The sequence below is a fragment of the Lactuca sativa genome, chromosome 5 (assembly GCF_002870075.4).
Source record: "Lactuca sativa cultivar Salinas chromosome 5, Lsat_Salinas_v11, whole genome shotgun sequence".
In the NCBI taxonomy this organism is placed as follows: Eukaryota; Viridiplantae; Streptophyta; class Magnoliopsida; order Asterales; family Asteraceae; genus Lactuca; species Lactuca sativa.
The window spans coordinates 22,507,947-22,522,069 of NC_056627.2; the positions used below are offsets into that span (position 1 = coordinate 22,507,947).

General features: G+C 32.1%; 1 pseudogene; it reads left to right on the forward strand.

Annotated features, from left to right (window-relative positions):
• The first annotated feature begins 10,923 nt into the window (after nt 1–10,923).
• LOC111906296 (uncharacterized) lies at nt 10,924–14,123 on the forward strand (annotated as a pseudogene).

Sequence of the window (14,123 nt, forward strand, 5' to 3'; positions counted from 1 at the left end):
ACTCTGTTCCATTATCAGTGCGTAGCGCTTTCACTCGATTGTTGGTCTGATTTTCGATCATCACAATGAATCTTTTGATGAGGTCAGCGATCCCAACTTTGTTGGACAGAAAGAAAACCCAAGTGAACCGAGAGTAATCGTCTATCACTACGAGGCAGTATGAGTTGCGATTGATGCTGAGAACATTAACCGGACCAAATAAATCCATATGTAAAAACTCGAGCACTTGACTTATGGAGTTGATCTGCTTTGGAAAGTGTGGTTTCCGATGATGCTTTCCTTGAGCGCAAGAAACACATTTTTCAGATGTAACGAAATCTCTGACAGGTAATCCTCGGACCAGTTCGTTCTTTGCCAGCCGATTCAGGTTCTTTGCATTAGCGTGACCGAGACGACGATGCCACAACATCACATTTTGTTCAGAAGCTTTGGAGAAAAGGCAAGTGACTTCGTCAGGGATATTGTTGTTCATGTCTATAATGTAGGCATTCTCATCCTGCTTAGATTTTACAAGAATCCAATCTTCAGGAATGACAACGACTGGCTTTAAAATCAGACACTCCTTATCTGTGAAATGAGTGGAGTAACCCTTGTCGCAGATCTGGGATATGCTCAACAAGCTATGCTTTAGTTCAGGAGCAAAGTTAACATTCTCAAAATTCAGCACTCCATTTGAAACAGTTCCTTTTTGAGTAATTTTTCCGCCCTCTCCGCCCGCAAAGGAAACATATCCTCCATTAAAAGTTTGAATGTCGTGCAGTTGGGATATGTCTCCAGTCATGTGCCGGGAGCAGCCGTTGTCGACATACCAGGGTCTGATGACATTCCTCCACAACTGTCCCTCAGGTTTGACTGGTTCTGGAGTGGTTTGCACCATGAATGCAAACGGAAGATTCATCATCTCTTCTTCTGGATCTGTTTCCGTTTCTTCTTCATTTTCATCCTTGATTTGAGCAAGATGTGCCTTTTCAGGTCCAGAAATGTTTAGGGCTTGAATTTGATCTTCCTAGCTAAAAGATTGGGCCACCATTGCCAAGTTTGCAGACTGATTGTTTGAAGATGATCCTTTGTTGTTGCTGTGGACATAAGTCACTGGCACCATGGTTCTTTCCGAGTTCTCTCGTCGATCGGGTTTTAGACATTCCCTTGCAAAGTGTCCAGGTTCATGACAATTGTAACAACGCAACTTTCCTTTACTGAATCCCATTTTCTCGTCAGAATTTACACCTCAGTTGTTCTTTCTAGTTTTCTTGGAGAATTGCTTAGCCCTAAATACTGCCATTGCCATTTGCCATGTAATGTCCATCTCTTCCACATCCTTTGGATGGATTTGGTCGAGATCAACGAATGAGAGTTGTGGAGAGAGCTCTCCGGCCACAAAGGCATTATAGCAGTTCATTAACCCAATAGCGAGAGCCATATTTTCCTCCTTTTCACTTGCAGATGAACTTTGAGAACCAATTCCATGAGTTTGAACTGAAACAGCTGTGGAAGAACCAACACTAGAACCAACTTGAGATATGTTTTGAGATTGAGGGACTTGAGTTTGTTGCATTTGAGGTATGTTGTATGGTATGGTTTGATGGGCTGCATAAGATTGAACTTGAGGAACATGAACTTGAGAATTTGGATAAGTGGTAAAGCTTGAGAAAGCGGTGTTGTTATTTTGAATTCCAAGATTAGTTGTAGAGTATGAGTTGACATGGTTGATTTCTCTTTGTTTATCATCAAGATCGCAAGCTTTGATGATTGCCATTGTTTCGGCTAAGCTCAATCGGTTTAGGTCTTTTGTCCTTTTAATCACTGACATTCATGTCCCAAGATTTTGGAAGGGAATTTAGCAGCTTTTTGTTGATCTCGGACCTTGTAACCATCACACCTGCGGAGCTCATTTCAGTGGTTAGTGTGATAAACCGTTATAGTTGATTTTCCAGTGTTTCTCCCAAAACGTAGTTGAACATGTTGAATTTTTGTTGAAGCATGTCTTGTCGGCTTTGCTTCATGTCTTCATTTCCTTCGTAGACTTCTATGAGTGCTTCCCACAATGCCTTTGCTGATGTGTATTCACGAAATCCTTGAGCAATCTCAGGAGACAATGTCATGGTGAGTGTAGCGAGTGCCTTTTCTTGTTCCTCAACTCTTTCAAAGTCATCATCAGTGTAGTTTTCAACCTGTTTGTCAATTACAGTGCCATCTTCTAGAGTGGATGTAATCCGAATCGGAGCTCTTAAAATACTTCTCCAAAGTTTGAAATCTTTCATCTTGATATACTTTTCAATTCGATATTTCCATTCAGGAAATCCTTCAGCTGACAACAATCTGGGAATTCGAGTAGTGGTTCCCATAATTGCATCCAAATCTTGATGAGCAATCATGCTTTGAGATTCCATTTTGACAAGCTTAAGTGATTGTTACATCACACACAAAGTATAACCACACACACAACTTCAACCGTACACTAAGCAGCACACTCAACAGCACACGAATTGTAACCGCACACACTCACCAACACACAATCCTTAACAGCAAATACAGCCACACACACTTAACAGCACACAATTCTTAAATGCAACCGCACACACCTTAAAAGCACACTCAACTTAACAGTAAACCCAACCGCACACTCTTAACAACACACAATTTATAAATGCAACCGCACAAACCTTAACAGCACACTCAACCGCACACACTTAGCAGCACACCTTCAAACGATTCAACCGCACACCTTCAACAGTTAACCGCACACCTTCAACAGTTAACCGCACAAACAGATTTCTCAGATTTTTTTTTGATGAAACTTGATTTGAAACTATTTAAAACAATAATCAAACAGCAGTTCTTCGATCAATTTAGACAAATGCACTTCAAAAACAGTGAAATTTTGCAACCTCACACTCTAAAATACTTCAATTGATACCAAATTGGCTCTGATACCAATTGTTAGTCCCCAAATTATGGATCCAATTCAGTCATCAATGAAGCAAATAGCAATCAAAATGAAGTGTATAAGGAGTAGAAAAGAGATAACATCAAGCATGCACACATCTATATCATAAATGTCAAGTACACCTTGAGAAGTACACACACTGCACTGTTCAGCAACAAGTACAATCTGACACAAACCGGCCCCTATAAATAGTACCCTCACCAGCACACAAGTGTGCAGCCATACACGCGTGTGCGGCCACACACACGAGTGAGGATGCACACATACACCAAGTCTAACCACTACACTGCATTACATACACTTCCACCCTAATCAGATCTATACAAAATTAATGCCTAGCTCAAACCACAATATTATAGACTTTTAGAAGGAATGATGATTGCTACAGTGGCACGGTTGGTTGGTGGTGACGTGTGGTAGTTGGTCGTGGTGGCGGGCGAGTATGATTTTACTTCTTTAAATATGTGAATTATGGTATAATGGATTGAATTATGTCATGTTATGAATTTTATGTATAAAACTAAAAATTGACTGCATTAAGTTGTATATTTTATATAAATTTTGTGTGAAAATATGTATGAATGTATGCATGAAATATTAAATCATGTATTAGTGAATTATTATGTTTATTAAACTGTGAATATTTCTTATACACGATATATATATATATATATATATATATATATATATATATATATATATATATATATATATATATATATATATATATATTAAAATTTTGTATATTTTGGCTGGAAAAATAAAAAATATTACCAAGGAAATGGGAGCTACAGTGTCTGTTCGATTAAGTTGTAAATAGAGCTACAAAATTGCTACTAAATTTAATGTTAGTATAGCTACGGCCCCGCAACAATCCGGCGGTTATCCTAAGACGGTCCGACAATGGTTCGTCCACAAGTGGCAAATCGGAAAAAAAAATTGTTTAATATGATATAAATATTAGATTTATCCTAAATGTCCCTAATGAAAACATTTTAAAAATATTAGTTCTTAGGTTCTTAACCTTTTTGGGTTCTCAATTAAACCACTCCCTATATATATATATATATATATATATATATATATATATATATATATATATATATATATATATATATATATATATATATATATATACAGAGAGAGAGGTTTCGTTGAGATTAAAAATAAAATACAGATCTGGAGATTCAACCTCAGCTACGTATTTTCCATCTGTCGGTCTAACCCTCTGCTTACCGGTGCGACAGACTTGGTATAATCATAAATGATTATACATCGCCGCCCATTCCTTTCTCCTCCGCCACCATAACCGCTATAGCCACCACCACTACCATTACCTCTGACACTAACCGACACCACCATTGTCACCTCCGTTACTTTTACCACCACCACCTCTTTTGACACCAACTGTTATAATCGTTTATGATTACTCAGTCTGTGAACAGACCTATATGTATAATCATTTTTGATTAGGCATATATGTATAAACATGTATAATCTTATATGATTATACCACACTGCCATATAATGATTTAAGATTAAGGATACCTCGTTACTGCCGGTACGCTGAAGCATTAGATCGCCAAATGAGAAATATGTGGTTAAGGTTGAATCTCAAGATCTCTATTTTTTTTAATCTCAAGTGAACCGTGCTATATATATATATATATATATATATATATATATATATATATATATATATATATATATATATATATATATATATATATATATATATATATATATATGTTCAGGTTCATTTGAGACCATTCAAATTTTGTGAGACCGTGAGACCAAATCTAAAAATAATTTTAAAATGCAAAATAAATAGAAAAATCCAAAAATTCTTTTTTTAAAAATTATTTTCGGAACTTGAATTAACAAAAATAAATAAATAAATAAAAATAAAATAAAATAAAAAATCTCATTTTTTTTACAAAATACGTGAAGTATTCTAATATAATATTATACTAACATATTCTAAAAAATAATTTTAAAATGCAAAATAAATAGAAAAATCTAAAAATTCTTTTTTTAAATATTATTTTCGGAACTTGAATTAACTAAAAAAATAAAAATAAATAAAAAAAATTCTATTTTTTTTGAAAAATACGTGAAATATTCTAATAAAATATTACACTGTACATATTTTAAAAAATAATTTTAAAATGCAAAATAAATGGAAAAATCCAAAAAAAAAAATTTTAAATATTATTTTCGGAATTTGAATTAACTAAAAAAATAAAAAAATGCGTCTCACGGTCTCACAAAATTAGGCCGTCTCACATGAACCTAACCATATATATATATATATATATATATATATATATATATATATATATATATATATATATATATATATATATATATATATATATATATATATATATATATATATATATAATGACTTTTTAAAATATCAAAAATCAATGCGTTAGATTTTTTAAAGATTCTCCTATATAAAGTTAACAAAACAAACTGTCGATGGTTGACACAGCTTGAACAGACTCGTATTTACCGACATAAATTAGCTATATTAATATTAATACCTTTGAATTTGAAACTACCAAATAATTTTATTTTATAAAATATTAATCATGTACTATACAGTGCTATATTAATATTAATTTATTTATTGGTACTGTTAATAAAAAAAATAAATGTAATGTGGAAAAGGAAACTCGTGCCTTTTGAAACTAGTGGGATAAATCGATAATAAAAGTCATAGGGAGATAAAAAAAAATGTGGAAGGAATGATTGTACATGGTAAGGTTAACATGCTCCTTCTCTGATGGAACAAAAACCCATTTTATTTGGACAAAGATTCCTGTATTTGTAGCATCTGGTTGTAGCCACACAAAAACTCCTATCAAACAATCATGGCTTTGGTCCCCACCACCCATACCCCTGTCGTCGGCTCCATGATATGCTGGCCTTCGATCAAGCACGTGACCTAGTGTTTCCATGTCACGTGACTTTTATTTTGTTAATTTGGTTTGGGTGGATGGTGTGGACCACTGAGCGTGGCCTTATAGAAGAACGGTATATAGGATTGTTCATTATTTGGATAAAATCAAATTGTTCAATTGGATAAATTGGATTTGACTATTTGGTTCGGATATTCAGATTTTTAGATTGGTTTTCAACAAAACCGAATTACTATTTTGGATTTCGGATTGGTTTTGATTTATAAAATATGAACCGAATAATCCAAAAAAACCAAATAACAATTTATTATTTATTTATTTTTAATATAACTATATCTATTTATTAATTTATAATTTATTTTTTCAAATAAGTTCAAAAAGCTTTATCTAATAAAAAACATTAATATGCATTTTCTCTAAAAAGTTCTTTATCTATTAAAACTATAATATACATTCTTAGTAGTTTATAAATTTTAAATCACAACTAAATATTTTTTTGCTTCTTCTATAAAAAATTGGAAAATATTATAATTATATGTCATTTTAAAATGTTTTAGTTTTTGAAAACCGAATTATAAAAACCGATCTAACTGAATTGTAATTGGATCGGATCGGATTTGAATTTACTTTGGATTATTCAGATCTATATTTTGAAAACCAAAATCAATTTGGATCTACTTAGTTGGATCGGATCGAACCGATCCATCCAAACGAACACCCCTAACGGTGTGCATTGCGGGTTGAAGCAGAGGGTCAAAGGTTGGCACCGTGAGAAGAAGGTTATGTGTGTTGTGGAAGTCTCTCTCTCTCTCTCTCTCTCTCTATATATATATATATATATATATATATATATATATATATATATATATATATATATAGAAAGAGAGAGAGAGAGAGAGAGAGAGAGAGAGAGAGAGAGAGGAGGAGGAGGAGGAGGAGGAGGGTTCAATTGAGGAAAAAAAAGTCTGAGAATGGGGGAATCATTCTCAGCCACTCATTTATTTTTGCTGCAAAAGCTTCCGTCGTACCAGCAGAAATGGGAAATGAATAAACATGTGTTTTCCAACAAAACATGTTTCCTTAAACTATGCTAATCATTACCTTAATATATATAAAAACATAGTTATTTCGTTTTTTTTTAATTGTGAATCAGTTCATTTCCATCTCAGCACCCATAAACGCCGACGGTATCGTCTGTAATTTCCTTTGGCTGTCATTGTTGCAAGAAGCCTTCGACGTTCCTTCGAAGTTCAATTGTACACGATACGATCCAAATATCGCCTTACATTCTGCTTAGGTCAACAAACGATATTCACTGATACAGTTGCAGCGCATCCATCCACAAACACGGTGTGTTTGAACTTTTTATCCTCATTCTTTACATAAACCCATTTTTTTTAAATTTAAACTTATTAATAAATAAATATACATTTATTTGTTAATTTGACTAAATATATATCACGAAAATTAGTGTTTTGAAGTAAATACATATTTATATTATTGCATAATCACGTTTTATCTAACCTTTCATATCCGCTGATTCAATTATCTGCAACCACAATTCATTAACTTACAAAATGTTTTTTTAATCCACTTAACCACAAAAATTTTGTTCGATCTTTTTGGTTTAACAACTACAATTTTGTTTTACTATAATAGCCATTGTACTTCTTTTGATATTGAGTATAGCTGTAGTGGTTTAAACCAAATCGCTGTCTTTATTTATACTAAAGTTTAATACATATATATTTATATGAATTCATTATAATAAGTCCACATCAATTTATCATCTTTAAATTTAAACTTCAAATTGTGTTATATTAACAAATTTTTGCCATCTGCATATTTTTATAATGTCTCCATTTTACTAATCCACCCTAATATATATATTAACAATTTTTATAACATTCGTTTATTATAATTTTATTATAGGATCTACTTCTTTTTATGATATAAACATCATATAGATTCAAATTATTCTAAAGACAGGCGCAAACAAAGAAAATTAAATTTGGATAAAAAAAATCCAATGTCATATCAACCACTTCAATTGGTAATTGTTTTTTAACTTCTCAATTTTGTTTTATTATCATTCCTTTTTACTTAACTTATTTTATAAAAATATTGATTTATATCATTTAAATCTGTATGTCACATAACCAATACATAATTTTATTAACAGGTATAGTAGTATACATTAAATGTTGTTTTTTTCCGTATCAACATGTAACTACTTCAAATTATTTTACATATCTTGCAGGTAACAATGAAAATATAAATCCAAATATTTTATGTAGATATCTACATACAAGTTCTCAATCTAATGTAGACTTTAATAATACAAATCTATTATCAAATGATGTTAAAGACAAAAGAAAACTTCAAAACTTATATTTGCACAACAGAAGCTCTAATGATGCAACGACCATGTCATTTGGTATATCTTTTGCTTTCATGCATTTTAATGCTACAATATTAGTGTTTTTATATATTCATGTTAATTTTGATAATTAGTTTCTTTTTTATACATTTTGCTATATAAAAAAATGCATTTTTTATATATTGCTCTTACGATTCATACGTAATAGTCCTCAATGATCAACATTGATTTGATTTTTTTATTAAATTTTTAAATAAATTCTTTATATATCCGTTTTACCGACCATTTTTTCTTATCAACATTTAATCACTTCAAATTATTCCACATATTTAAATAAATATGTTATATTTCGTTTTTCATGATATAAGTATGCATATATTTTTTTTCGTATATATGTTAAGTTATAACTATTTAGACAGTTATAATAACTTTTTTCATATATATTTTTCTCAGCGTTTACTAATGACAGTAGCAAAAGTCAAAACCTCTCATCAAGCAAGTTTAATAATTTTGCTGGTGAAAATCAGAATGTCAACCCAAACATTTATAAAGATAAGCGAAAACAAAGAAAAGATTATTTGGCTAATAAAAGATCCATTCAGACTTGCACCACACCAAACGGTATTATGCTATATACTATATAATTTATCTTTCATCCATCTAATGTATAATTAATTGTGTATTAATATATTCCTTTGTTTATTATTTTGTTTTTTTTTGTATAATTAATATATTTTTATTTTATAGCGTATATGGATTGTGCTCAACAATGCTTCAAATCTACTTCCAATTATACAACAAGAATTCCGTCATTTAACATTACCAATGATATATTTAATTTCTTTTCACATCGGTTTTCGTACTATATAAGTTACATAAAATAATATGTATGCATTGTGTACAAATTAAATCATATTTTTATCCCTTTTATTTCAAATTTCAATACTAACATTTATATTTTCAGTGTCAGGAAATAGACAACATTCTATATTGTCTAATGACATGACAACCACGTCTTCATCAACAGTCATTCGAGATAATTCTATCAATTTATCTTGGACAAACAAAACGTCTAAAATTAAGATTTCAAATATATCTCATATACCCATAGACATAATATCAGATGAAGACTTAAACGTTGAGCATAATCATGTTCAATTAATTTCCGGTATCTCTAAAGGTAACACTAATTTTATATATAAACTATGACTCATTTCAAGAATAATGTATTTATATCTTTAATCGAGTTTTTTTAACAGATTATTTCGACCATGGTGATCAGAGTTTTGTTTCTACAAGTTGTCATGCAAAATTATGGCAAAATGAAGCCCTTATAGGCAATAAAGATGGCAACAAAACATCTTTTTCAATGTGTTGTGGTAACGGAAAGGTCGAGCTTCCTAAATTAAAACAAGCACCTGAAGATTACCAAAATCTGTATCATTCTGTTCATCCCAAAGGGAAACATTTTCTGAACAACATTCGACTTTTTAATTCAATGTTTTCATTTACATCGATGGGTAGAAAAGTTGATTCTTCCGTTAACAAAGGAAAAGGTCCATATATTTTCAGACTTAGTAGTCAAAATTACCATTGTATGGGCAACCTTCTACCTATAGATGGATCACAACCAAAGTTCTCTCAACTATACATATATGATATCGAGAACGAACTTTCAAATAGACAACATGCTTTCAGGTATATATTCGTGTTTATTTTTTATAATAGTCCTTTATTTTTCATTATACTTATTTACCTACTAAATATTACATATAATCGCCATTATTAACAGTACACAGAAAGATGGGTGCAAATCAACTTCTCAGCCACTTGATATTGAAATAATAAGATTTTTGAAGGTTATGTTGGATTCAACAAATGAGTTGGTTAAGTGTTATAGAATGGCAAGAAATTGTTTTAATGCAAGTCCTAATATAGATCTAAAGTTACGTCTTATAGGAAGAAGACAACAAGATGGAAGGACATATAACCTACCTACCGCTTCTGAGGTTGCTGCTTTAATTGTTAGTGACATTGGTAATTCAATTGATAATAGAGATATCATCGTAACAACTAAATCAGGTAGTCGACAACGTATAAATGAATTGCATCCTGCTTACCTGGCTCTTCAATACCCACTGCTCTTTCCTTATGGGGATGATGGATATAGAGTTGACATCCCTCATAGAGGTGTTACGTGTTCAACGAATAGCAAACGACGTAACTGTACAATGAGAGAATTCTTTTCTTATAGAATTCAAGACAGAGTTAATATTTTCTCATTAACTCTGAATTCAAGAAGGTTTTTTCAACAATTTTTGGTTGATGCTTATACGATGATTGAAAGTGAGAGACTATATTACATACGCAACCAACAAAAAGTTCTTCGATGTGAACCCTATGAAACGTTACGCAACGTGAAAAACAATGGAACTACAAATATTTCAAATATTGGATAGCGTGTGATATTGCTTTCTTCTTTTACTGGTGGTGCACGCTACATGATACATAACTATTTAGATGCCATGTCACTTTGTAAGTGGTTTGGCTACCCAGATTATTTCATAGCTATAACATGCAATCCAAAGTGGCCCAAGATTCAAAGGTTTATTGCTGACAAAAACCTCAAACCCGAAGACAGACCGGATATCCTATCTAGGTTGTTCAAAATGAAGCTAGATTCATTGATTAAAGACTTAAAGAAAAATTCTTTGTTGGATTCGGTCGAAGCAGGTAATTTATACTAATAATGCATTGTGTTTTATATATTTTGTTAATATGTTTTTTTTTCAAATCTTATAATACCTCTCTTTGTAAATAAATTTCTAGTTGTCTATACGGTGGAGTTTCAAAAGCGCGGCCTACCTCATGCTCATATATGTCTTTTCATGCACTCTGATTACAAACTCCCAACCGTTGAACATATTGATCATGTTATTTCTGCTGAAATTCCAAACAAAGACGACGATCCAGAATTGTATGCACTTGTCAGCGAGTTCATGATGCATGGTCCTTGTGGTAGTGATAATCCTAAATGCCCATGCATGATTGATAACAAGTGTTCAAAAAACTTTCCGAAGACATACATAGAGCATACTTCGGTTGATGAAAATGGTTATCCAATATATAGGAGACGTAATGATGGATCTTTTGTTGAAAAGTCTAGTGTTAAGTTAGATAAAAGAAGTGTGGTTCCATATCACAAACTCCTATTGAAAAGATACCAAGCTCACATCAATGTTGAGTGGTGCAATCAGGGTGCTTCCATCAAATATTTGTTTAAATATATTAACAAGGGTCCTGATAAGGCTACTATTGCGGTTGTACCAAGCAACAACGCAGATGATAATGATGATGTAGTTGATGAAATAAAAAACTACTTCGATTGTAGATATTTGTCTGCGTGTGAAGCTTCATGGCGTATATTCAAATTTGACGTTCATTTCAGGACTCCTTCTATTGTGAGGCTTCCTTTTCATCTTCCTGGACAACAAAATGTTGTATACGGTGCTGACGATGATATTGAAGATGTCCTCAATAAACAGTCTGTTTCTTCTTCAATGTTCTTAGCTTGGATGGAGTGTAATGAACATAATAAGGAAGCACACAAACTTTCTTATGTTGAATTTCCTACCAAGTTTGTTTGGAAATTTAAGGATCGTTGTTGGAAGCCAAGAGAAAAAGGATTTTCTGTCAGTCGAATTCACACTGTCTCTCCTAATTTTGGCGAAGTATATTTTTTGAGAATCCTTTTAAATAAAGTCAAAGATCCGAAATGTTTTGCAGACATTCGTACAGTTAATGGACATGTGTGTGCTACTTTTAGAGAGGTATGTTATGCTCTTGGACTTTTGGAAGATGATAAAGAATATATTGATGCAATTGAGGAAGCAAGTCATTCAGGTTCTGGATATTATTTGCGTTATCTTTTTGCAACTATGCTTAAGTCTAATAGTTTGTCTAGACCGTACTTTGTCTAGGAAAATACTTGGCAATACTTATCAAATGGAATTCTCTATAATCAACGACTAAGATTAAAGACACCAGGTAATATGTTATTTTTCACTATTTAAATTAATGTTTTACTTATTAATTCTTACATAATATATTATATTTATGCAATAAAAATTATTATATGGTTTTATATATTTAACAATAAGTTTTAATTTTATATGCTTATATATCTAAAAAGAATTAACTTGAAAATTTTTACAGGTTTATCACTTTCTGAGGATCAAGTTAAGAACTTGACACTTTATGAGATTGAAATTTTTTTACTCCAGAACAATTCAAGCCTCAAAGATTTTGATGGAATGCCTTACCCTGATCATGAGTTTGTATCTTCTTCAAATAATCGATTGATTACTAAGGAGCTAGATTTTGACAGGACGACTCTATTGCAAGAGTTTTATCAGCTACTTGGTTCATTAACAAATGAACAAAGAGGTGTTTTTGATGATATTATCACAAATGTTAAACAAAAGAAAGGAGGCGTCTTTTTTGTTTACGGTTACGGAGGTACAGGGAAAACATTTCTCTGGAAAACATTATCCGCCGCTTTAAGATCGGAGGGTGGAATCGTGTTAAATGTTACTTCAAGTGGTATTGCTTCCTTATTATTAACAGGAGGTAGGACAGGGCACTCTTGATTTATAATCCCTTTAAATCATACTGAGAATTCGTTTTGTTCTATAACGCCGAAAAGTGATGTTGCTGAATTGTTAAAAAAATCATCATTGATTATATGGGACGAGGCACCCATGATTCATAAGCATGCTTTTGAAGCTTTGGATAGATCTTTGAAGGATATATTGGGTTGTCATCTTCGTAGCAACTCAAAATTGCCATTTGGAGGAAAAGCAATTGTTTTTGGAGGTGATTTCAGACAAATTCTACCTGTTGTTCCTAATGGAAGTAGACAAGACATCGTCAATGCTTCAATAAGTTCCTCCTATATTTGGTCAAATTGCAAGGTCTTAAGATTAACAAAAAACATAAGGCTAAATCTTCAAACATCTAATTTTGAAGAAATAGCCACATTTGCAAACTGGATTTTGAATATAGGTGAAGCAAAGGTTGGTGGCTTAAACGACGGCGATGCAATTATTGATACACCAGATGATATTCTCATTACAGATTCATCGGATCCTATAGGTTCATTAATTACATTTGTCTATCCTTCTATTGAAAATGCCAATAATCCGATGTTTTTTCAAGAAAGAGCAATCCTTGCACCGAAAAATGAAGTTGTTCAAGAAATAAACAATCGTTTGTTATCATTATTTCCTGGAGATGAAAAAGAATACTTAAGTTCAAACAGTCTTTGTCAATCGGATTTAATACATGATGACTTTGACGAATCTTTATACTCTCCTGATGTTCTAAATGGCCTTAGACCTTCAGGTTTGCCAATTCATAAATTGGTATTAAAAGTCGGTGTTTCGGTTATGTTATTGAGGAATATTGACCAAAAATACGGTTTGTGTAATGGAACAAGGTTGCGAGTTATAGCATTGGGTAAGCGTGTTATAGAAGCAGAGATAATTTCTGGAAGTAATATAGGAAACATACGTTTATTCCAAGAATGTTATTGACCCCGTCGGATAAAAGGATTCCTTTCACCTTTCAGCGAAGACAGTTTCCACTTGTTGTATGTTTTGCGATGACAATAAACAAAAGTCAAAGACAGTCGCTATCAAAGGTTGGTTTGTTTTTGAGACAACCAGTGTTTACTCATGGACAGTTGTATGTTGCATTGTCTAGAGTTAAAAGGAGAGACGGATTGAAAATATTAATTTTAGACAACAAAGGAAACCCTACCAATAAGACATCTAATGTTGTATTCAAAGAAGTATTTGGAAATTTATGA